Source organism: Schistocerca cancellata, chromosome 6 (genome assembly GCF_023864275.1).
Source record: "Schistocerca cancellata isolate TAMUIC-IGC-003103 chromosome 6, iqSchCanc2.1, whole genome shotgun sequence".
In the NCBI taxonomy this organism is placed as follows: Eukaryota; Metazoa; Arthropoda; class Insecta; order Orthoptera; family Acrididae; genus Schistocerca; species Schistocerca cancellata.
The window spans coordinates 291847960-291872053 of NC_064631.1; the positions used below are offsets into that span (position 1 = coordinate 291847960).

At 43.5% G+C, this 24094-nt stretch overlaps 1 protein-coding gene across 5 annotated transcripts in view; it reads left to right on the forward strand.

Moving 5' to 3' along the window:
* The window catches only part of LOC126190670 (semaphorin-1A), a 925653-nt gene that overhangs the window by 355870 nt on the left and 545689 nt on the right, over window positions 1–24094 (forward strand). The window lies entirely within an intron of this gene.

The following is a 24094-nucleotide window of genomic DNA, read 5'->3' on the forward strand; positions in this document are numbered from 1 at the left end:
ATGAAGCATCCTGGACGCACACATGATGAAGAGGGCAACTAGAGCATGACTTTCTGTCTCCAATAAATGTGTGGCTATAACAACAGACCGTCTTTTAATAACAATTTTGAACAATGCAGAGAATTCTCGGGAATTGAGATAAAGTTGATATCGGCACGAACTGTGTGTCCGACATCCACCGGCAGCGTTATGTATTAAGACCTAAATAGGGCTTGAGAATTAGTAAGGACATAGGGCGTGGCGATACGGTCGTCAATACCGACATAATTGAAAGCGCCAGTAAAGTTTGAGACCAGAAAGATTTAATCTATTCGCGAACAAAATCTGTGATCCAAGAACTGGAGAATTTGTTTCTTTTATTCCACTCTGTGATCACAAAAATTGTTGTCAGTCTATTGATTTTGGTCAGTGACTACAATCTTCAGATCGGCAGAAAAAGGGAAAATTAAGTACAGCTAATGGACAATCTACATCTTGTAAACAATAAATTATGACGTAGTGGAACGGCATAACTTTCATACATATAGCCCGCGTCCGGCCATCCCGATTTAGGTTTTCCGTGATTTCCCTAAATCGCTCCAGGCAAATGCCGGGATGGTTCCTTTGAAAGGGCACGGCCGACTTCCTTCCCCGTCCTTCCCTAACCCCATGAGACCGATGAACTCGCAGTTTGGTCTCTTCTCCAGAACAACCCAACCCAACCCCATACATATAGCAAACATGAGCTTATAAATATGACGAAGCGTAATTTTTCAACACTGTGGTGAATGTTCATTGCAGTGGACAGCTTTTAATGGTCAGTCAGTCACGGGTATGCAAATGGATGCAGGGCGCAGTAATAGTAGGGAGCGGCCACTTCGTTGGACTGTGTGCATTTGCAGCGCCAGGACTGACTGGAAACTTCAAACGAGCGACCATTAACAGCTGTCCCTGTAGTGGACACTATGCGCCACAGGGTTCAAACATATCCTAATATTACAAAATCCGAGCGGCTGCGCCAACAGAGGGTGCTGATTACTTACTTCAGTTTAAGTTTTCTCCTTTTGGTTCTTATCGCGTCATTTTATCACTATTAAGCAATTTTGTTAGCTCCTTAAGTTTCATACGAGTACTTGCGTACACTATGCGATCAAAAGCATCGGGACGCCCATTAATGGACATTAATATGGTGCGTGCCCTCCATTCGACTTTCGACTGCTTAAACTCTGCTGGGGACACTTTCAGTGAGGTAGCTGGATGTCTGTGGAAGTATGACAGCCGTTTCTTCCTCAAGAACCGAAACCAGAAAACATTCGTGACGTCTAGCGCGAAGTCGTCTTTCTAGCTGTACACGAAGGTGCTCCTTTGGATTGAGGCCAGTCTATTCCAGGAAAGCTATCGTCCACTAACCATTGCCCCATATATGCTGCTTTATGACAAGGTGCATTCCATGCTGATACAAATAATCGTCGTCTTCCAAATGTTTCTCTGCTGAGCGCAATACACAATATTGTAAAATGTATTCATATCCTTCCGCATTTAGCGTTTCCTTAAGCGCAATAAGGGTACCACAACATAAACACGAAAAACACACCCATACCGTAACATCACATCTTCCATACTTCGCTATTGCTGCTATACCTGGTGGCAAAAGCGTTTTCTATACATTTGCCAAACGACAAACCCTTCCATCATACTACCATAGGGGATAGCGAGTTTCACCACACCAAATCACACATTTCCAGTCATCCATTGCCCTGTGGCGTCGCTTAGCAGTGCCTACAGAAAAATGTGAGTTGCTCGACTATTGTCCTCTTCTTTTTAACTTTACAAGCACTGTCACTGTGCTAGCTGGACTGCTAGCAGCAGCAACTGTCTTCCGCAGTGGTCAAAGTGCCTCTCCGTTAGTGCATTAGGTCGCCTGGTCTTAACTTAGTTTTGGTTCTTCCTTTGCGATTTTACTTCACAATAGCATCAGCAACAGTGACTTTTAAAAATATAGAAACCCTGAAATGTACCTGATAAATTTGTGACCCAGAGGACACTGAATGACTTAATCCACGTTCGATGTCGCCGACCTCCTCTAACCAGCCCTCTGCTGACAAAACAATACTTCCCACCTCCTCCTGGGCCCCGGGGTCAGCGTCTTGTGACGTCTAGTAGTCAGTTCCGCATTACAACGGGGTTTCGGAATTCTTTTGATCACACAGTGTATATAAAATTACCGCTTGTTTCAACTCTGGTAATATTTGTTGAATTGTAAAAATGCCACGTTGCACCTTTGTTCGGATTGCACGTTAAACTGTAGGTCCCCCTATACAACAGGCCGGATAATTCAGTTTAATGGTCGGCGAAAGAGAACAACAAAGCATTTCCAATAGGTCACACATTGCGGAACACTCTGGTGATCAAAGTAATCTTCGGGGACGGCGGCTCAGGATGTTTTTCTATTCCTTAGTCTTGTTAACCTGTACTATAAAGGTCTTCATATCTCCATTTCCACTTCTTCGTTAGTTAGTCTCCACTCATCTAATTTCGCCTTTATTCTGTACTGTTTATTGTGAACATCTCAGTTCCATGCAAGGTTACACTCCAGAGAAATACCTTCAGGTTTGACACCCTAAGACTTAAATTATATTCTATGTTCACATATTTCTCCTTTCCCGAAACTTTCTTTTGTACTAAATATTCATATTATATTTGCGCCATCGTCCGTTTCTTTTTTTTTCTTTTTTTTTCTTTCTTTTTCTGCTGCCCAAAAGCAAAACTCATTGACTATGTTTTAGTGTCTCATTTCCGAATCTAAGTCCCCTAACATAACCAGATTCCATTAACCTTGTTTTATCTTTGTTGATAATCATATTTTCTGGGCACCATCAGTTTCATTCAACTGCTCTCCAAGTCCTAAGCTCTCATCGGTAAAGATCATTTTTATTTCTTTCCTCATAAACTTCCTTTACCTTTCCAAACTTCTCCTTAGTTTTTTTTATTGCTTACTCTATGCACATATTGAATAACATCCGGTATAGACTACAAACCTGTCTTACTTCCTTCTCAATTACTGTTTCCCTTTGAAGCCATTCGCCTCATATAACTGCAGTCTGATTTCTGTACAAGTTTTTGAGAACAAATCGGGTTACTATCTAACGCAACCACCAAATGAGATGCTAAGAAAGGTACAAATGGCTTACAAAACAATAGAAACCCAAAAACGTGAGGGAACGTGCCGTAGTGCCCGTTTATATGCAGACCGTAAGTAATAAAATACTTAATTTTTAATCATGTATTTATAACACTCAGAGATACGATCTGAATGTTGAAACTCGTTTTGATCAGTGGATTAAATAACAATAGCGTAAAAAGCGAATGGTAGCTGTTAGTCAATACGAAACAAGAGAGGTTTTCATTGGCGCCACTGTAACGTTTGCACTTTGCTAATGATTAATGCGAAGTCAACTGTGTCAGATATGTAGTTAAATATTAGAACGGTACTTTCCATGGGAAGAGTACAGTGTCAGATACGATGTGAATGAGCCGCATTACGCCGCCACTGACGCTCTGTGGTGAGACCACACATCCGTGTCGAGTGTAGTGGCTGACTGCAACGCGAGACCGTGGTAGGGGGCAGGGGGGGGGGGGGGGGGAGGGCTCAGCTCCGTGGTCGATAGCCTGTCGAGGACTATCGGTGGCTATCGACTATCGCCTCTCCTTCACCGACTTGCGCAATTGCGGCCAGGGGTCCTCCCAAGTACCAATCCTGTCTGCGTTACATGTACAGTGTACCATATGTAGAAATGGCGCATGGGTAGGGCTGACGACGTACGTACGTGCGTAGTAAAACTCGCATCATCAACGTGAAGGAGCGTCCGTCGTACCGAAACGATGCACAATAGGGCCGCTGCCAGTAACAGTTATCCATTGCTTCGTCCGCATGTGTGTTTCTGATTCTCTGATGTTTCGCGCTATAAGATTCCAAAGCTCGACTGCTGATAACCGCGCAGTTGAACTTTCCACAAACCAAACAACGATTCCAAAGACGATGATAACTTTATCTATGATATTCAGCCATGCGGGATAGCACTTGAGCCTGAAACACTTTGACAAAATTATCTTATTGCTTCAGTGCTCATTCTTGCGACCTCGTTGAACAACACAAGAAAGACACAAATTGCACTTAATACTTTTAAAGTCCCCCCCATGAACCATGGACCTTGCCGTTGGTGGGGAGGCTTGCGTGCCTCAGCGATACAGATAGCCGTACCGTAGGTACAACCACAACGGAGGGGTATCTGTTGAGAGGCCAGACAAAGGTGTGGTTCCTGAAGAGGGGCAGCAGCCTTTTCAGTAGTTGCAGGGGCAACAGTCTGGATGATTGACTGATCTGGCCTTGTAACACTAACCAAAACGGCCTTGCTGTGCTGGTACTGCGAACGGCTGAAAGCAAAGGGAAACTACGGCCGTAATTTTTCCCGAGGGCATGCAGCTTTACTGTATGATTAAATGATGATGGCGTCCTCTTGGGTAAAATATTCCGGAGGTAAAATAGTCTCCCATTCGGATCTCCGGGCGGGGACTACTCAAGAGGACGTCGTTATCAGGAGAAAGAAAACTGGCGTTCTACGGATCGGAGCGTGGAATGTCAGATCCCTTAATCGGGCAGGTAGGTTAGAAAATTTAAAAAGGGAAATGGAGAGGTCAAAGTTAGATATAGTGGGAATTAGTGAAGTTCGGTGGCAGGAGGAACAAGACTTCTGGTCAGGTGAATACAGGGTTATAAATACAAAATCAAATAGGGGTAATGCAGGAGTAGGTTTAATAATGAATAAAAAAAATAGGAATGCGGTTAAGCTACTACAAACAGCATAGTGAACGTATTATAGTGGGCAAGATAGACACTAAGCCCACATCTACTACAGTAGTAGAAGTTTATATGCCAACTAGCTCTGCAGATGACAAAGTAATTGAAGAAATGTATGATGAGATAAAAGAAATTATTTAGGTAGTGAAGGGAGACGAAAATTTAATAGTCATGGGTGACTGGAATTCGAGAGTAGGAAAAGGGAGAGAAGGAAACATAGTAGGTGAATATGGATTGGGGGTAAGAAATGAAAGAGGAAGCCGCCTGGTAGAGTTTTGTACAGAGCATAACTTAATCATAATTAACACTTGGTTTAAGAATCATAATAGAAGGTTGTATACATGGAAGAATCCTGGAGATACTGAAAGGTTTCAGATAGATTATATAATGGTAAGACAGAGATTTAGGAACCAGGTTTTAAATTGTAAGACATTTCCAGGGGCAGATGTGGACTCTGACCACAATCTATTGGTTATGAGCTGTAGATTAAAACTGAAGAAACTGCAAAAAGGTGAGACCTGGATAAACTGACCAAACCAGAGGTTATACAGAGTTTCAGGGAGAGCATAAGGGAACAATTGACAGGAATGGGGGAAAGAAATACAGTAGAAGAAGAATGGGTAGCTCTGAGGGATGAAGTAAGGGCAGCAGAGGACCAAGTAGGTAAAAAGACGAGGGCAAGTAGAAATCCTTGGGTAACAGAAGAAATATTGAATTCAATTGATGAAAGGAGAAAATATAAGAATGCAGTAAATGAAGCAGGCAAAAAGGAATACAAACGTCTCAAAAATGAGATCGACAGGAAGTGCAAAATGGCTAAGCAGGGATGGCTAGAGGACAAATGTAAGGATGTAGAGGCTTATCTCACTATGGGTAAGATAGATACTGCCTACAGGAAAATTAAAGAGACCTTTGGAGAAAAGAGAGCCACTTGTATGAATATCAAGAGCTCAGATGGAAACCCAGTTTTAAGCAAAGAAGGGAAAGCAGAAAGGTGGAAGGAGTGTTAGAGGCTCTGTACAGGGGCGATGTACTTGAGGACAATATTATGGAAAGGGAAGAGGATGTAGATGAAGATGAAATGGGAGATACAATACTGCGTGAAGAGTTTGACAGAGCACTGAAAGACCTGAGTCGAAACAAGGCCCCGGGAGTAGACAAAATTCCATTAGAACTACTGATGTCCTTGGGAGAGCCAGTCCTGACAAAACTCTACCATCTGGTGAGTAAGATGTATGAGACAGGCGAAATACCCTCAGACCTCAAGAAGAATATAATAATCCCAATCCCAAAGAAAGCAGATGTTGACAGATGTGAAAATTACCGAACTATCAGTTTAATAAGTCACAGCTGCAAAATATTATCGCGAATTATTTACAGACGAATGGAAAAACTGGTAGAAGCCGACCTCGGGGAAGATCAGTTTGGATTCCGTAGAAACGTTGGAACACGTGAGGCAATACTGACCCTACGACTTATCTTAGAAGAAAGATTAAGGAAAGGCAAACCTACGTTTCTAGCATTTGTAGACTTAGAGAAAGCTTTTGACAATGTTGACTGGAATACTCTCTTTGAAATTCTGAAGGTGGCAGGGGTAAAATACAGGAAGCGAAAGGCTATTTACAATTTGTAGAGAAACCAGATGACAGTTATAAGGGTCGAGGGGCGCGAAAGGGAAGGGAGTGAGACAGGGTTGTAGCCTCTCCCCGATGTTATTCAATCTGTATATTGAGCAAGCAGTAAAGGAAACAAAAGAAAAATTTGGAGTAGGTATTAAAATCCGGAGAGAAGAAATAAAAACTTTGAGGTTTGCCGATGACATTGTAATTCTGTCAGAGACAGCAAAGGACTTGGAAGAGCAGTTAAACGGAATGGATAGTATCTTGAAAGGAGGATATAAGATGAACATCAACAAAAGAAAAACAAGAATAATGGAATGTAGTCGAATTAAGTCGGGTGATGCTGAGGGAATTAGATTAGGAAATGAGACACTTAAAGTAGTAAAGGGGTTTTGCTATTTGGGGAGCAAAATAACTGATGATGGTAGAAGTAGAGAGGATATGAAATGTAGACTGGCAGTGGCAAGGAAAGCGTTTCTGAAGAAGAGAAATTTGTTAACATCGAGTATAGATTTAAGTGTCAGGAAGTCGTTTCTGAAAGTATCTGTATGGAGTGTAGCCATGTATGGAAGTGAAACATGGACAATAAATAGTTTAGACAAGAAGAGAATAGAAGCTTTCGAAATGTGGTGCTACAGAAGAATGTTGAAGATTAGGTGGGTAGATCACGTAACTAATGAGGAGGTATTGAATAGGATTGGGGAGAAAAGAAGTTTGTGGCACAACTTGACTAGAAGAAGGGATCGGTTGGTAGGACATGTCCTGAGGCAGCAAGGGATCACAAATTTAGCATTGGAGGGCAGCGTGGAGGGTAAGAATCGTAGAGGGAGACCAAGAGATGAATACACTAAGCAGATTCAGAAGGATGTAGGTTACAGTAGGTACTGGGAGATGAAGGAGCTTGCACAGGATAGAGTAGCATGGAGAGATGCATCAAACCAGTCTCAGGACTGAAGACCACTACAACAACAACTTTTAAAGTATTCTAAGTCAACTAAATACGGGAAAGAAATACCATTATATCGTTTTAGAACATGTTTTCATATCAACCCTTTCTCATCCCTTACCCTAGCGGTCGTAGGGTTACCTTGTCTCCAAAGTACATTTGTACAAATAATGAGTCGTGGCGTCCCTCAGTTACACTTTCACCCCTCTTCATCCCCCATCCTTGGCCGTTGGGGTGCAAGGGGAAGGAGAGTCCTACTGTCACAATACGTTTATGTTCATATTGCGAGTGATACGTGTGCCAAGTTCAGCAGAAATTAATTCACTCTTTACAGAGATGGGCTGTCCATGCACACTGCCCCTACCACTCCCCGTCCACCGCACACACTTACCACACACACTTACCACACACACTTACAGGCAAAACTTGGTCAGGACTGTTACCAGCAAGCATAATGACACCGAAAACTATGCATTCGATAGTAATATCAGTCACCGAATATTTATACATGGCGTGAGACTTCATTCCTACCTCCTCCCGTAGTCGCGGTAGGTAGAGGTATACAACACACACTATTTTTTTTACAAATAAAACACGAAGAATAATTAGTACGACAGCAGCGACTAAGCAACGCTGCTGTGTGGCGGTGGCATTCACGTGGGCCAGTGCGGCACGCTGTAATGAATAATATACACAAACCTTCCTCGTGAGTCAAACGATCTTGTAGTGAAAACAGTATCCAAATCCCTGCAGTATCTCCTCATATTAGCCCTCACATACATACAGAAAAACGCTGCAGATGCCTTTATATAGACTGTTGTTACAAACAAATATTATTTGAGTTATTAACGCGCAGTGCTCTTGAAACTAGCCTGTTATAAGTTCCAGAGAAACGAAATAATGCAAGTAGAATCCTTACTCCCTTAGTATGTAATCCATCCCTAATTTTTGTTTTCCTGTTGTTTCAGGTAAGCCAACACGGATGATCAACATGACACCCTTCTACGTCAACATGCAGTAATGAAGTTTCTCTACAAACCTGGTAATAACTCAGCAGTACCGATCGTTAATAAGGCATTATTTGTCTATGCAGACAACACAGAGAACGGAATTGTTTTGGTGACCCCAGCATCCGGCAAGGCACTTCCATGTAGATTGTGAATATTCCCTACAGAAGGGAAGACATCAGGCATTGGTGAGCTCATACAAAATGCCAAAGGCACCATCATAGGACATACCACGCAGCACGTCATTGAGAGATAAATTACAAGTTAAAAATCAGACTGTCAAATCCGTGATCCGACCGGGGTTCGATTCCGCGACCTTTAGTTTCCAGGGACGCGCTTCACCTTCTTTTTTTTTCTTCTTTCTTCTCTTTCTTCTCCGAGGAGGTTGGTTCCTTACGGATGCCAGCGTAGGTAAAAGCGGCTACTCCCGTCACAGAACTTAGCAGAATTAACGGTTTCAGCAGGACTCTCCCTCTTGTTGTGATATCGGCTCAGTCGATCGCGACACGACTGCAGTAGCAGCTATGTGGGACAGGCATGGGATATATGATTTGTCGCCTTTTGTTGAACGCATGCGCTGGAAGTTATTTAAATAGCCCTCTAGGAACCTAAATGAGGGTGGGAGTGAAATTCAATCGAGAGGTTGAGAACAATCAGTATAAAATATATTTGGAGATACTGATTAATCAAGAAAACTATAAATGTTCATCGGTCCGCAAATGCTTATTTTCGTAGTTATGAAAGTACTAGAGGGAGAGCAACCATTGCAGTGAACTGAAGACAGGCAATTGAAAGTTATCCGTTATTCAAAAATAGTAAGCCTTGTAGTGTTTCTACAACAAAATGTACATAATCGTTTTCATAACCAGTAATCCACCTTCTTACGTCGTTAACAACCGTGCGACCTATTCATGTAATCGATTGTGGCAATTTGTCAAATAAGTTTGGACAGTTGTGCTGTGTGGTAATAAAGGGCACCTTCTGGAAAGATTGAATGGGGCTCAATTTAATAAATTAAACACTGGAACGCTATCACAGTGTGTTTGTTGTAAATAAACTCCATGAAATTTACAGTAACACACTTCTGATAGCAGTAACCGTGTAAGGTGGCAGAATAAATGGCCAGATTGGCACCTTACATGAGACCTTTACAAATCGCAATGAGAAGGTGAAGATGACACCAAACGTAAGTCGACAATTATGGGAACTTTAGCGTATCAGTATGTAATGCAAAAAGGGATGGCAGTCAATACGCGGTAATTAACACACTGTTCCTATACAGTGCGTGTCTTTGAGTGGAAGGTAGAACAGGGAACGCGAGTCGAGTCGCTTTTAGTTTTGAAAAGCCAGCTCCACAACGGCATAGCGAAACCGCGCTGCGGGAGTTACGCAGGCGACCACTTACGGGGGGGCAGGAAAGAGGACAGCGACCCCGGGCCAGGTGATTCAAGCTGGAGGGCCGCCTGTAGCGAGGGCATCGGTACAAGGGCAGAGAAGCAGCTTTAGAAAACTGCGTTTTGACATTCCAATGGGAGACGAACAAAAGCAAGTGACGCATTTTCGTCCAGAGAGTGCGACAGACGGAAAGGTCAATGTACTTTAGGCGTCTAGAACAGGCACAAAACGTCCGATTGGCGGAAACTCACTAGGAAGGAGAAAACTACTGAAGTTTCGACGCAGTTTGATAGAAGGGACGTTGCGATTGGTAGACGATGTTTCTACAAAATGAGAGGAACGCTCGTTTTGGTCGAAAGAAGCCGTGACATGAAAAAGGAACCCAAGTGGAGGGAGGCAGTTCTGCCATGAGTAGGACAAGAGAGAAATTTGTGCTGGGGACTCTTCTCTGAACTGGCGTCAAGTGCAGAACGGAGCGCTTAACGCTCCATACGACCCAGAGAAGAAATTGGTGTGGACACTTCGTTCACAGCGGCTGCACTGCAGCTAAAATTAGCTGTAGCAACGTTTAGCTCCAACTGTGGAGAAATGAACCAGCCAAATTAGTTGATTGTTCTTGCGAGAACTGAGAGGGCATTATAATATGCACGCTACTCCAACCATGCACTTGTATATCGCCACATAATAAGACTAGGGCTGAGAACATGTTTTCTCACATAACGAGAAACATAGGGAAAGTTTCTGCTGGAAACTTCAGTTGAGGCCAGATTAGTTTTGTAGGAAATTCAGTGGGAGAGAGCGGCCTTGCAGACAGCAGCACGTCACAGCTTAAGGTAAATACCGCGTGCAGAGGCGTAAACTTTATTGGTTCACCAGCTTGCGTCCACTGTAACCTCTAGCGGCCTTGGGTAATCTTGCGCTCAGATTTGTCACTTGACTGACCATCCACCGTAGACTTGATTGTCATCCTAAATAGTACCGAACTTTGAACCGGAATTCGACGATTTTCATAGTACTGACCAACATCGAACGTATGTGTAGGAGCAAATTTGTAAAGAAACGTCCAATTAAACTTTCATATTATTGTGCTTAGGATTAATGTAAAGAAACTTCCAATTAAACTTTCATAATATTGTGCTTAAGATTAATGTCATTTCAGAGAGTTAATATTTAACATTGTTGTGTATAAATTTATTTCACTTTTTGATGTTGGCAAGATGCGTTATCCATTGCGCTCTTTTTATGTTGGCGAGCTGAAAACTGCGCGAAATGCTATAATTTGGTGAGAATTATTGCGACATTAAACTTGTCATTTCACCTCACACAGTGTTCTCCATTCAAGAATAAGCAAGCAAAAACAAAAACAAAAAAAAAACAAAAAACAAAAAAAAATCCGCAATCTTACAACCGTAACGAATTCGCAAATGGAAAAGATTACGACCCTAGCCGACACGGGGACCTCGACTGCATCGTGTTTTAAGAGTTGACTCGGCGTGTTAGAAAAGTTATTATACAAATCTTTGCCGAAATCGTACCAGGCCCCTCACCCTTCAGACATTCCTTGCGGCCCCTTGGACCACACTTAGGTGGGGTTTGCCTACCTTCAGGCACTAGAGCAGCCTCGAGACTGAATTGGTGTCGAAGTTTCTGACGGGTATATTTTTATCGTGCATCAACGAAGATGCACGGGTGGTAACTGGTGTGTTGCCGAACAGGGGGGAGGGGCCCTCGAACGCCACGCGGGAAAAACGAGCGCTTAAATTTTTCTGTGCGAGTCCTGATTTATTTTATCGTGATGATCATTTCTCCCTACGTAGGTGGGTGCCAACAGAATGTTTTCGCAATCGGAGGAGAAAATTGGTGATTAAAATTTCATGAGAAGATCACGTCGCAACGAAAAACGCCTTTGTTTTAATGATTACCACTCCAATTCACGTACCATGTCTGTGACACTATCTCCCCTATTTCGCGATAATACAAAACGAGCTGCCGTTCTTTGTTCTTTTTCAGTGTCATCCGTCAGTCCTACCTGATGCGGATCCCACACTGCACAGCAATACTCCAGAATAGGGCAGACAAGCGTACTGTAAGCAGGCTCTTTGGTAGACCTGTTGCACCTTCTAAGTGTTCTGCCTATGAATCGCAGTCTTTGGTTTGCTCTGCCCACAATATTATCTATGTGATCGCTCCAATTTAGGTTATTTGTAATTGTAATCCCGAAGTATTTAGTTGAATTTACAGCCCTCAGATTTGTGTAACTTATCGCGTAATCGAAATTTAGCGGATTTCTCTTAGTACTCACGTGAATAACTTCACACTTTTCTTTATTCAGCGTCAATTGCCACTTTTCGCACCATACAGTTACCTTATCTAAATCATTTTGCAAGTCGTTTTGATTATCTGATGACTTGACGAGACGGCAAATGACAGCATCATCTGCAAACAATCTAAGACGGCTACTCAGATTGTCTCCTATGTCGTTAATATAGATCAGGAACAATAGACGGCCGACCTCCATCGCAGAGGCGTCAAAAGTAGGGCTGATACGTAAACAATAGGGAGTACGACGATCTTCTTATTGTGTGACACGTCCACAGTGGCGTTGGGCAAATGTCTGGTAAATTTGGTGCCAGTGTGACATCATTACCCCATCTTACAGCTCATATGAATTTGTGAGCATATGTCGACACCTTACTGTTTGAAGCGAGGCCGTGAGTGACGTCAAAGGGCGCCTCGCATTTGCACCATTATTAAGGGAAGTTCTATGCACTTTAGAGTCAAATTTCAAACTTATGCGTCGTAATGAGACACAGTTATGTGGTTTCGAATAAGTGATCCTTCAGTTTCGTTTTGCACGAACCACAGCCCAAAAGCCACAAACATAGCCCTAAAAATTGTTAAATCCAGCAACAACTCAGCACAGAAGTTTGTAATGGAAGAAAATTACCATACTGTCTCTTCGTAGTGCGAAATTCTCACCCAGAACATGAAAACAAGATGGATGAATAGGTGAGTATCTGCCATACAGTAGGCTACACAATGCTTGTTGGGAAGTTGAGTTTGCATAGAGGCATGAACATGCGGAAACAGCATAAAATAAGTTCATACAAATTTGATGCATCTCCACCTTCCTTCTCCGCTACCATTCACCAATGTACAAAGCCCATCAGTGCAAATAACATGTCCTAACAGTTTAGGTAAACATTTTTGGAATACAGTGATCAATAGATTATTATATTTTAACTAAAGTTCAGTCTTGATCACAACACTTGTGTCTCAATAACATAGGTGACCGGTTTCGGTTATATTTATATAACCATCTTCAGACCCATGGCTTCCTTGGAGGATGGTAGGCGGAGCTCTCCTCAGCTGCTACGAAGTCAACTGATCTCAGAGCTCAGCCTACCATCCTCCAAGGAAGCCATGGGTCTGAAGATGGTTGTATAAATATAACCGAAACCGTTCACCTATGTTATTGAGACATAAGTGTTGTGATCAAGACTGAACTTTCGTTAAAAAATGTCCTAACAACATTTTCGAAAAGCGATTTCTTTAACCTAGCAAACTATAGTTACAAGATAATTAACAAATGGGTGTCGTCAACAGAAAATAGAATAGCGACAATAATATAATTTAAAATTAGTAGAGCAGAGGATAAACAGCGAAGTTTCATTTTAGGCCTAACATTTCGGTAAATAAATGTAACTAGAGATAAGCCCGAGGTTCGCACGGGTAGCACTAAGTGTCTACAGCGATAATAAATGATATACATAAGCCTTGCTCGTGACTCAATCAGTGTATTAATGGGAACCTATCAAAAATCCCTGCTGTAGTTCGTGAGATTAGCTTTAAGATGCAGATAGGAAAACGCAGTGGGGGGATATAAATAAGCCATTGAGGAATCCTGGTTTGTTGCAGACTACAAACTGGATAAAGATCAGAAGTACTGCAAATGACAGAATACATGATATTAAGGCCCAATATATGTTTTATTGACAGTGGTGCAAATATAACTACCATACCCCGAAACTGTATATATTATTCTGAAAATTTTTCCATGTCAGTCGTCCAATCGTCAGAAATAAAATGACTCCATTGACGATGGTTAATATTTACCGAAACATGTATGGATATTAAAGAGTAATTTGTCTTTGCTCAAGGTAGGAACCGATACCAATAGTTATATAATAGTGTTGTAGTCCTGGATTGGTACTCTCACCGTTATTCAACTGAATGCAGAAGGTAGGTACTGGAGTGCCAACTTGGCGTGGGACAAAATTAATCAAGCTGGTGTTTGCCACCATTGGAATCCACCATGATAAATTGCATGGAAGAACATTTTTCGTAGAGAGATAATCTCACCATAATACGCATGCACCGAATCGAAGAAGTAAACCGTTTTATGGAGTTGCGGCAGGCCGTCGTGGGGTTAAGGAACGCGGTGATCGTACGTTAAGGTACCGCTGGTTGTGCAGACTTGGGTTTGCGATCGGGACAGCGTAGGCCCGGCAGTGTGTATCAGTATGTGGCGGAGGTGGCTCCTTGTTTGTTTCGGAGTCCCCTATTGTTCTCGCTGGCCGCGGCACGGTCAGTCTGCTTCGGTATTGCGGGCCCGTTGAGCGTGCGCTCCCCCGAGACGGTCACGAGCGCTGCATCCGTGCCGGAAGTGCAGGCTTCCCTTGCGCCGTCGGAGGAAGGCAGCGCACGTGTTCTCGCCGCGGAAGGACGGCCAGAGGCGCGTGTCTGCCGCGATCAATAGGCGGCGGCATAGCAGCAGCGCGCTGCGGACACGTGGGCCGCCACGTGCAGGAGGGCGCCCGAGGGGCAGCGGAGGGGGCAGAAGAGGGGCAGCTCGCGCGCATGCGCCGAGCCACTCGTGTCGACGGCCGCTAATGTAACTGTCCCGTGTCGCGGACATTTTATTCGCAGTCCTGTCTGTCGCGCTGATAGGCCGTTATCTGCGAGTGCAGTGACGGCCAGGAGGGTGTTCTGTGGAGGCAGTCTCCAGCTTTAGAGCCAGTCCAGGCATCCAGCCGCGTCACTAGGCAGACACCACAAAAGGTGTCACAACGCATAATGTGCTGCGGGTTGTTGTTTCTACGCGTCTGAAAGAGTCCAAACGCCATTGAAATTTCAGATTTTGCAGTGCTGACACAGCATAGCGATACAGACAATCCTGAGTATTTGTATACCACACGCACGCATAGAGGCCAAGTTATGAACTTGCAAACACTTTTTTGGAGAAGACAGTACACTTTCGTGCCTGTGTATCATTCTCTTGAAAATATACATGAATGCTGTAATGTCAGATTTCGGGCCCAGTAAACACGCCTGCATTGCTAGAAGTCTAGTTCTACACCTACAGTACCTTTCTTTGCAGAAGCCTTAGCGAATGACATCGTTTCTATCAGGCTGTTTTTTAAAAAATAGTACTTCATTACGCACTAACAGCTAGTTTCGAACTTTCCTCATTTTCAAGTGTATCAACAAACGGAACGACATATCAGAATTAAATGAAAGTCAAAATACAAAAGGCTCTACAACTGCTTTTTCTCAAAAACAGTATAATTAGTATAAAAATGAAATGATCGTATATAAAACAGTATAATTAGTATAAAAATGAAATGATCGTATGGCATTGTTGTCCAGGATGTCCCATTCGGGTTCAGCCGCCAAGTGAAAGTCTTATTTCATTTGGCGCCACATTGGGCGACTTGCCGCCGATGATGAGGATGAAATGATAAGGACGACACAACACCCAGCCCCCTAGCGGAGAAAATCTCCGACCAGGTCGGGAATCGAAACCTGGCCCAGTGCATGGGAGGCAAGCACGTAACCACTCAGCTTTTTCTTTCTTTCTTTTTTTTCATTCCACAAAAGCTGTAACAAAAATGGCTAGCTTACAATGAAATGACATAGATAAGGTGACAGATAATTACAGTCATCAATTACAGCATTCATAGAATGAAGAATGATATTCAGTCTTTAGCCGTAGCACACATTTAGCATCTTCACTGTCAGCTAAGCAGGCGGCCATAATTAGTATAACACATGGAGATAGATCATCCCCGTAACTTGCATAGAGCAATACGGCGTTTGATGTGGATACGTAATCGTCGTAAATTGTATAAAACAAAATTCACATGCCATTTCGCTTTGTACGAATTATGAGGATGGTGTATCCACATCGCTTGTAAGTATTCACGCTGTTTTCGAGAATACCCTAAGCCAGTGCAGTTGCAGTGCCTTACACAGTGTTGTACAAACAGCCTGAAAAGCTTGTAAGCGTGTTGCAGGGTGGGTTGGACTGAGAAGGAATTATTAAGAAAAAAATTCGATACGTTGCGCCGTTTCCGAGTTAATCAGCTTTGACGTTAGCCAATCACGCAGTTGCGCGCAAATTCGAGCGGGTCGATAGAGACGGTATCGCCGAACATGTTCTTCGTTTGGTTTTCTTAAATCGAACAAGAGAGCGATACAAAAATTGGACATGAGACGGTAGTGAGGATCGAATCCGAACCAAAGGCTGAGGAGTTTCGTGCGCTGTCATCTACGCTACGAGAACAACTGACACTAATTGAGTCTGGCTGGCCGCTTTAATCTGCGCGCAACGGCCTAATAGACTAAATTCAGTGCTAATTAACTCGGATGCGGGGCAACGTATCGAATTTTTTCTTAACAATTATTTCTTAGCATAAACTATCCTGTAACATGCTCACAAGCTTTTCAGACTGTTTCTGACCACCCTGTATATTTTGACTTCCATTTAATTTTGGAGTGTTGTTATGGTGGTTGATACTCTTGCAAATGAGCAAAGTTCAAAACTAGTACTTAATAAAGTATTCGCTTAAAATAACAGCCTAGTGGAAACGATTTCTTTCTTCAGATTTATCAAGGCTATGGTGACCATTCAGAAAAGTCAGTACATTTAGTATTAATGGCGTTTGTAGAAAAGATTTACAAATAATTACCCATAACCGAAAGCATTTCAAAGATAGGGCTCGACTCACGACCCATTTTCACAACCTCATTTTTGTAAGTAGGCTGCTGGTGCTGTACTTCCCGAACTTTGGAGAAAATGGCTCTGTAGCAAAAAAATACCAGAAGAATTGAAGCTATTTGGGGTGGTTCGTGAATCACAGCCGGATAGCTAAGTCGAAAAGACATTTCCGGGGAAAGGCAAATTTCTGTATTGTATTCCATGCGCCAAATACACTTCTAATCTGACAGAAGATGGCAGATATGTCAAACCAGTGCACAGCTCGTTACAGAGAGAAAGATTCATTCTGGGTAGAAGATCCAAGACGTTGGTTAAATTATTTGTATGCGATATACTTTCTTCCAGGAGACCCTGCCATGGTAGCCGAGAGCGCTAACGCGCTGCTTCCTGGACTCTCGCCGACCCTGGATAGAACCAGCCCGGCGGATTAACGACGAGGGCCGGTGTGCCGGCCAGCCTGTATGTGGTTTTTAGGCGGTTTTCCACATCCCGCTAGGTGAATACCGGGCTGGTCCCCACGTTCCGCCCCAGTTACACGCGTCACAGACATTTCAAACACGTCCGCACTATTTCACGATTTACACTAGACGCAGACAGTTGGGGTACACTGATTCCGTCCTGGGGGGTACGGGGTGGCGGCAGGAAGGGCATTCTGCCATCCCTAACACTCACATTGCCAAATCCGTTGTAACCACGCCGACCTGCGATCGCTGCGGGACTATGGCGTAAGCGAAAGAAAGAAAGAAATATCTTCCAGGAGCGCTTGTGCCGCAAGTCCTGTGGGAGAGCTTCTGCATAGTGTGGAAAATAGGAACCAAGTATTGCTAAAACAGTAGCTCCGAGAATCGGCCGTGAGTCATGCCTGCAACTCAGTCGGTAAAATCCTTGCTGTCAAAAGGTGAGATTCCCAGATTCGAGTCATTATCCGACACAGGTTTCATCCGCCAGAAACTTTCTAAACTACGCACAGATTCCGCTGCAGAATAAAACATACGTTGCCTGAAAAATATGTAGCACTCAGGAGGGGGGGGGGGGGGGTGGCATGCGGAGAGGAAATTAAATGAAACTTCACGATTTGAGAAAGTGTGATGTTATTTTATGGATTCCATAATCGAGTCAGATTTACAAAGGAATTGACTGCATGAGGCCCCCTTCTCAGTACGTCGTTACATCCACCTCTGGCCTGAATGTATGCACTGACTTGGTTGGGAATGGTGTCAAAGCCGTTGTCTCCTTTCCCGAGATAAGCTGACCCACAACTGTTGTAAAAGGTCCTTCATATCCCAATGCAGCGATTGGGATGGAAATAACATCCGAGATGTCACTTCCCACACATATATCGGGGACAAACATGGGGATCTTGCTGGCGATAGGAATGCCTCAAATCAAGCAGGTGGTGGTTCATCGATACACGTGACGAGTGTGCACGATCATTGTCCAGCTGAAAAATTGCACCACAATATTAGGCAGATGGACCAGTTTCTTTGGCTCTTCAGTGTATATTCAGGTGCCAACGACTGATCCGTATCTTTTTCCAGCCGAGTCATTGGAAGCATTTTTACGTCGTAACGAAGCAGTTCTCACAAGTCCTACATGTACACCTATAGCTACATTTAGTCTTAGCGGGCCGCTGTACAGGGAAAGGCGGAGGATACACCGTACCAATATTACAGACGTATTTTCCTGTTCCATTGGCGTACTGAGTAACGGAAAAATAATTGCCTGTATGCCTCAGTACGCGCCCCAATCTATTGACTGATTCTCACGATCCCTAGGCTAGAAATGCGTTTCTGGCTGCATAACGATCACACATTCTTCTTCGACTATAAATTCTCTAAATCTACTGAAGAGGGTAGAATGAAATTTTCACTCTGCAGCGGAGTAAAAATTCCATTCTGGAAACATCCCCCGGGCTATGGCTAAGCCGTGTCTCCGCTGTATCATTTCTTCCAGGAGTGCTAGTTCTGCAAGGCTCGCAGGAGAGCTTCTGTGAAGTTGGGAAAGTAGGACACGAGGTACTGGCGGAATTAAAGCAGTGAAGACGGGTCGTAAGTCGTGCTTGGGTAGCCCAGATGGTAGAGCACTTGCTGTGAAAGGCAAAGGTCCCCATTTCGAGTCTCGGTCCAACACACAGTTTTAGTCTGCCAGGAAGTTTCTACAGAATAGGTTTCCCCGAGAATAGCGTCGTGTTTCTTCCAGGGATTCCTATTTAAGTTCCTCGAACATTTCTGCTTCACTTTCGCATGGGCTATACCGATCTGTTACGTCGTAGCAGCGAGTCTCTTAAGTTAGTTGGGTGTCTGCTGTCGTGCCGACTTGATAAAGACTCCAAACCCTGGAACTATATTCTAGAACTGGTCTTGTGTGCTAGTTTCTTTACAGACGCTCCGCACTTTCCCAGATCTCTTCCAACACAACTGTTTTCCGTTCGCCTTCCCTAATGCTGATTATAGTGGTCGTCCCATTTCATGACACTTCTTAGCGTTACCACAGTATAACATATACAGTCGCATAACTCACTGCTGCGAAAATTGTTACCGTCTGACAGGTGGAACGATACTAGCGCTCTTCTAACGACGAAAAACCCACCTGTAAGGTTAATTTTTTATTTCTAATTATTTCTCTACTTAGTTAACGAAATAGTTGTTACATTTTTTCGTTCCAAGAATTAGTAAAGTATCAAGAGACACGAATTATCGAGAAGTAAATGTAAAAACAGCGGAATATCATTGATTCATTAACGTATGCTGCAATTTATTTGTGAAGAAATATTTTCGAATATGTGTATAACTACAGCTTACTCCCGTGAAGGCAAGAAGGAATAAACACAAGTTTCATCGCCCCGGTTCCCAGAACTCCTGAAGCTAGATGTTGACGGTGGATATTGTATCACAGACACAGTACTTTTGACTGTTCAGAGATGGCCGGCCGGTGTGGCCGAGTGGTTCTAGGCGCGTGAGACTGGAACCGCGCGACCGCTACGGTCGCAGGTTCGAATCCTGCCTCGGGAATGGATGTGTGTGATGTCCTTAGGTTAGTTAGGTTTAAGTAGTTCTAAGTTCTGGAGTACTGATGACCTCAGATGTTAAGTTCCATAGTGGTCAGAGCCATTTGAACCATTTCTCTCTCTCTCTCTCTCTCTCTCTCTCTCTCTCTCTCTCTCTCTCTCTTTTTCCTCCAGAGATGTCACTAAACCCGCCCAAAGAAGTAAACAAACATGCACGAGCAGCACCTATTAGACGGAGGGAGTCCAACAGCCGATCTGTAGCAGTCATTCCACCAGGAACGAGGTACACGGCTCGTGTAGTCTGTAGCTCAACCATGCCTAGACGGTGAATATCGCTGTTCGATCGCGTCCGCATTGTTATTTTGTGTCGAGAAGGGTTCTCAACAAGGGAAGCGTCCAGGCGTCTCGGAGTGAACCAAAGCGATGTTGTTCGGGCATGGATATAGAGAGACAGGAACTGTCGACGACATGGCTCGGAGGAAACCTGATAGCAACGCCACCATGTTGAGTAATGCTTTTCGTTCAGCAACAGCACGTCGTGTTACGACTCAAACACTGCGCAATAGGCTGCAACTTCACTCCCGACGTCCACGGCGAGGTCCATCTTTGCAACCACGACACCATGCAGCGCGTTTCAGATGGGCCCAACAATATGCCGAATTGACATGTTAGGATTGGCATCACGTTCTCTTCACACGCTGTCTAGCGAGAGCAGAGAGCAGCAAGGTGGAAATTCCCTGCGTTTTTTTTTTTTTTTTGGAGGGGGGGGGGGGGGGGCTGACGTAAGCCGCTGGAAGGCACCGTAACGGCTGTACGATACGTGAATGCCATCCTGCGACCGATAACGTGCTACTGGTTATTAGAGGTACCAGTATGTACAGCAATCTGGACCACCACCTCTGAAGGCCTCGCTGTATGGTGGTACAACATGCAATGTGTGGTTTTCATGGGCAATAAAAATGGCGCAAATGATGTTTATGGCCGGCCGGAGAGGCCGAGCGGTTCTAGGCGCTACAGTCTGGAACCGCGCGACCGCTACGGTCGCAGGTTCGCATCCTGCCTCGGGCATGGATGTGTGTGATGTTCTTAGGTTAGTTAGGTTTAAGTAGTTCTAAGTTCTAGGGGACTGATGACCTCAGAAGTTACGTCCCATAGTGCTCAGAGCCATTTGAACCATTTTTTTTATGTTTATGTTGATCTCCATTCCAGTTTTCTGTACAGGTTCCGGGACTCTCGGAACCGAGGTGATGCAAAACTTTTTTTGTTGTGTGTATTTCTGTTTTTGCCTGTTCTTAATACTTTGCCATCCGGCGACACCACAATGATGTCATGCGCGAAATAGCGGTCAACGGCCAGCGACACCACAGTGGTGCCGTGTGCATCGTATCACGTAATGGTCGGTGACAGCTCTTCACTTTAGTATCATTCTCATTCTCATTCTGTTTGTGTTTTGTTTAGGTATCAATAAGTTACACACGTCAACAAGTTCTTTGTTTTTATTAGTACTTGTGCACTTTCATCATGGCAAACGAAAGAGACGATACGATTATTTACGATGAATGTGCAGACGTCTTGCTTGACGTTCTGGACGACTTGGCCGATTGGGAACAAGATATTGCATATAAAAAAAAATGAAAGTGAAGCAGACTCGTTGGAAGATAGTGAAATACGTCCAAGAAGAATTCGGCGAACGCTATGGTTGCCAACTGATTCGGATGAATGAGACGAAGAAGACAATGATTTACTGAGGACCAATAATAAACTTGAATTATCTCAGAGTCCCCAGACATTTCCCAAAGATACACAGAGCGTCGTGGATATCGTAGGATTATATATTGGAAACAATCTATTTGAATGTGTTAGCAAACGAAACTAACAAATATTACAGTCAAAATTCCAATAGAAGGAAACTGGATTTTAAAAAAATGCCAAATTTGTTGACGTTACGGGACCCGAACTTAGAAAATGGTTTGGGCTTGCTATCCTTATGGGAACTGTAAAAAAAGCAAGGATCGATGATTACTGGTCAACGAATCCGTTGATACACGCCGATATTTCACAAAACGATGTCCCGCAACCGATTCAGACAAATATTGTCATTTTTACATTTTTCCGACAACAGCAATAAACCGGATAATGCCGACCGGCTTTTCAAAATGCAATTCGTAATAAATTATTTTCCCAAAAATTTAAAGAAACGTTAATCTAATTCAAAACATCTCAGTTGATGAGGGAATTATACCGTGGCGTGGACAGTTAAATTTTAAAGTTTACAGTCCGTCGAAAATTACGAAATATGGCATACACATCGGATGCTGTGTGATTCGAGTACGGGATACAATTCCTCATTCAAGATATATTCCGGCGCTAGACAACCTTTAGCAAAAACAGTGATGGAACTATTGACACCTTTGTATGGAAAGTGGCATCACCTCTACATGGATGGTTACTATAACAGTGTAGAACTGACAGAAGTTACTTGAAAAGAAAATTCGTGTTTGTGGAACGACACGGCAAAGTAGAGGATTTCCGGAAAAATTAAAGCGCGCAAAAGTCAATGTGATTGAAGCTTGTCATCAACGGAGAAGTGACAAGCGGCCGGCGACAAGCCAAGTAATCCGAGTTAGCGCTGCCGGCGACAAGCGAATAAATTTGTACGAGACGTGCGGACGGCAAAGTGTTTCCATGAAAGGCACACTCTTACAAATCACTCGACTTTCTAAATACATGAATATTTTTGGAAATGTAATTACTTCTGCTTCAAAAGCGAATGTGTTGCCGATCATGGCTCTGATGTGGCAATAATTGAAGGATTGGTTTCTTCTGTATTTTCAAACAGTTTTGTTGCGTATGAGGTTTTAAAATACCACATCTGTGTGGTTTTCCCTACCGCTACATTTATGCTGGTTTATTTGCTACCTTAAATAATCTAGGAATGAGATTCCGCGAAAGTTTCATACGTTTCACATTCAATGACTTGACTGGAAGTGTAGCGAAAACTTCACCTTGTTGAGGAGATACACGTCTTTCTGTAGCAGGTCAGGTATTTTGTTGTTTACTAGTCATTTTTCGCTCTTAAAACAAAACGACATTCTTCAGTAAATATCTGTAGGTTACATGAGAATTGCAAATTTGCACCGTTAAATACCTCCCAGAATCCTTCGGAAAATAAAGACAGACAAATGTGTTATTTTTTAGTTAACGTCGAATTTTATGGCGCTACATACTCTTTTATAAAAACTATATTAGAAATACGACTCTCTCTCATCCGATGTCATATTCAGAAGTGTAGCTTTCTGTCCACGTGGAGCGCCGCTGTCGCAGCACGAGTGTCCTGACTATGTGTGTTAGACTGTGGTACTCCCCCTAAATACTTGCACGATGTGACATGTTTAAGATTTTCACCAGTAAGCTTGTAATCAGATGCTATATGATTCTTTCCCTTTTTTATACAGGATTTATCTCTCATTTATCCACATTTAAACAGAGCTGCATTTATCAGCTACGTTAGGTATAGATTTACTTCGTATAAGTGACATGAAAATATGTGCCAGACCAGGACTCGAACCCAGATTTGGGGTCGCTTTAACCATTTCGGCTGTCAGTACACGCTTCCCAGACCGATTCAAACCACCATATGCCACACCGTCCACATCCTTATGCCGAAGTCCCTTACATTCATCACTTACGGTTGGGTGGATCTAGGAGTAGTGCACGGATAGCCGAAGTGGTTAAGGCCACTACTCACGATAAGCAGGAAGTCCGGGTTCGAGTCCCGGTCCGGTACAAATTTTCGTATGTCAGTATTGCGTAGCAGACGTATATATTACGAGGGCTATGCTGAAAGTTTTCAGCAGCCCGTAAACCGTAAGGCGGAGGACAATGGGGTTGTTTTACTTCGAAAGAGCGATGTTTTTCGACCTTGGGACGTGAGCGCGCAGCCCCTGGCTAGCGGTGATCCCCCCACAGCGCGGTAAGAAAGCACAGGCAGTACTGAGTCAGAGACGGTGCAGGATGGAGCTGTCGCCCTGCGACTTCCGCGCCATGATTTTTAAGATTGTAAAAAGTGTTTAAGTGCCGAAGAATGCCATTCTTCTTTGCTGCGTATTTTTGGTGAAGTTTCCCCTTCTAGGGTCACAGTTGGAAATTGGTTTCGTGAGTTTTCGAGGGATCGGCAGTCAATTGAAGAAGAACCTCGTCCCGGTCGGCTAGCAACAGCTGTGGCTCCTGAAAACATTGATGCTGTGAGGAAAATGATCAAAGAAGATCCACATCTTACATTT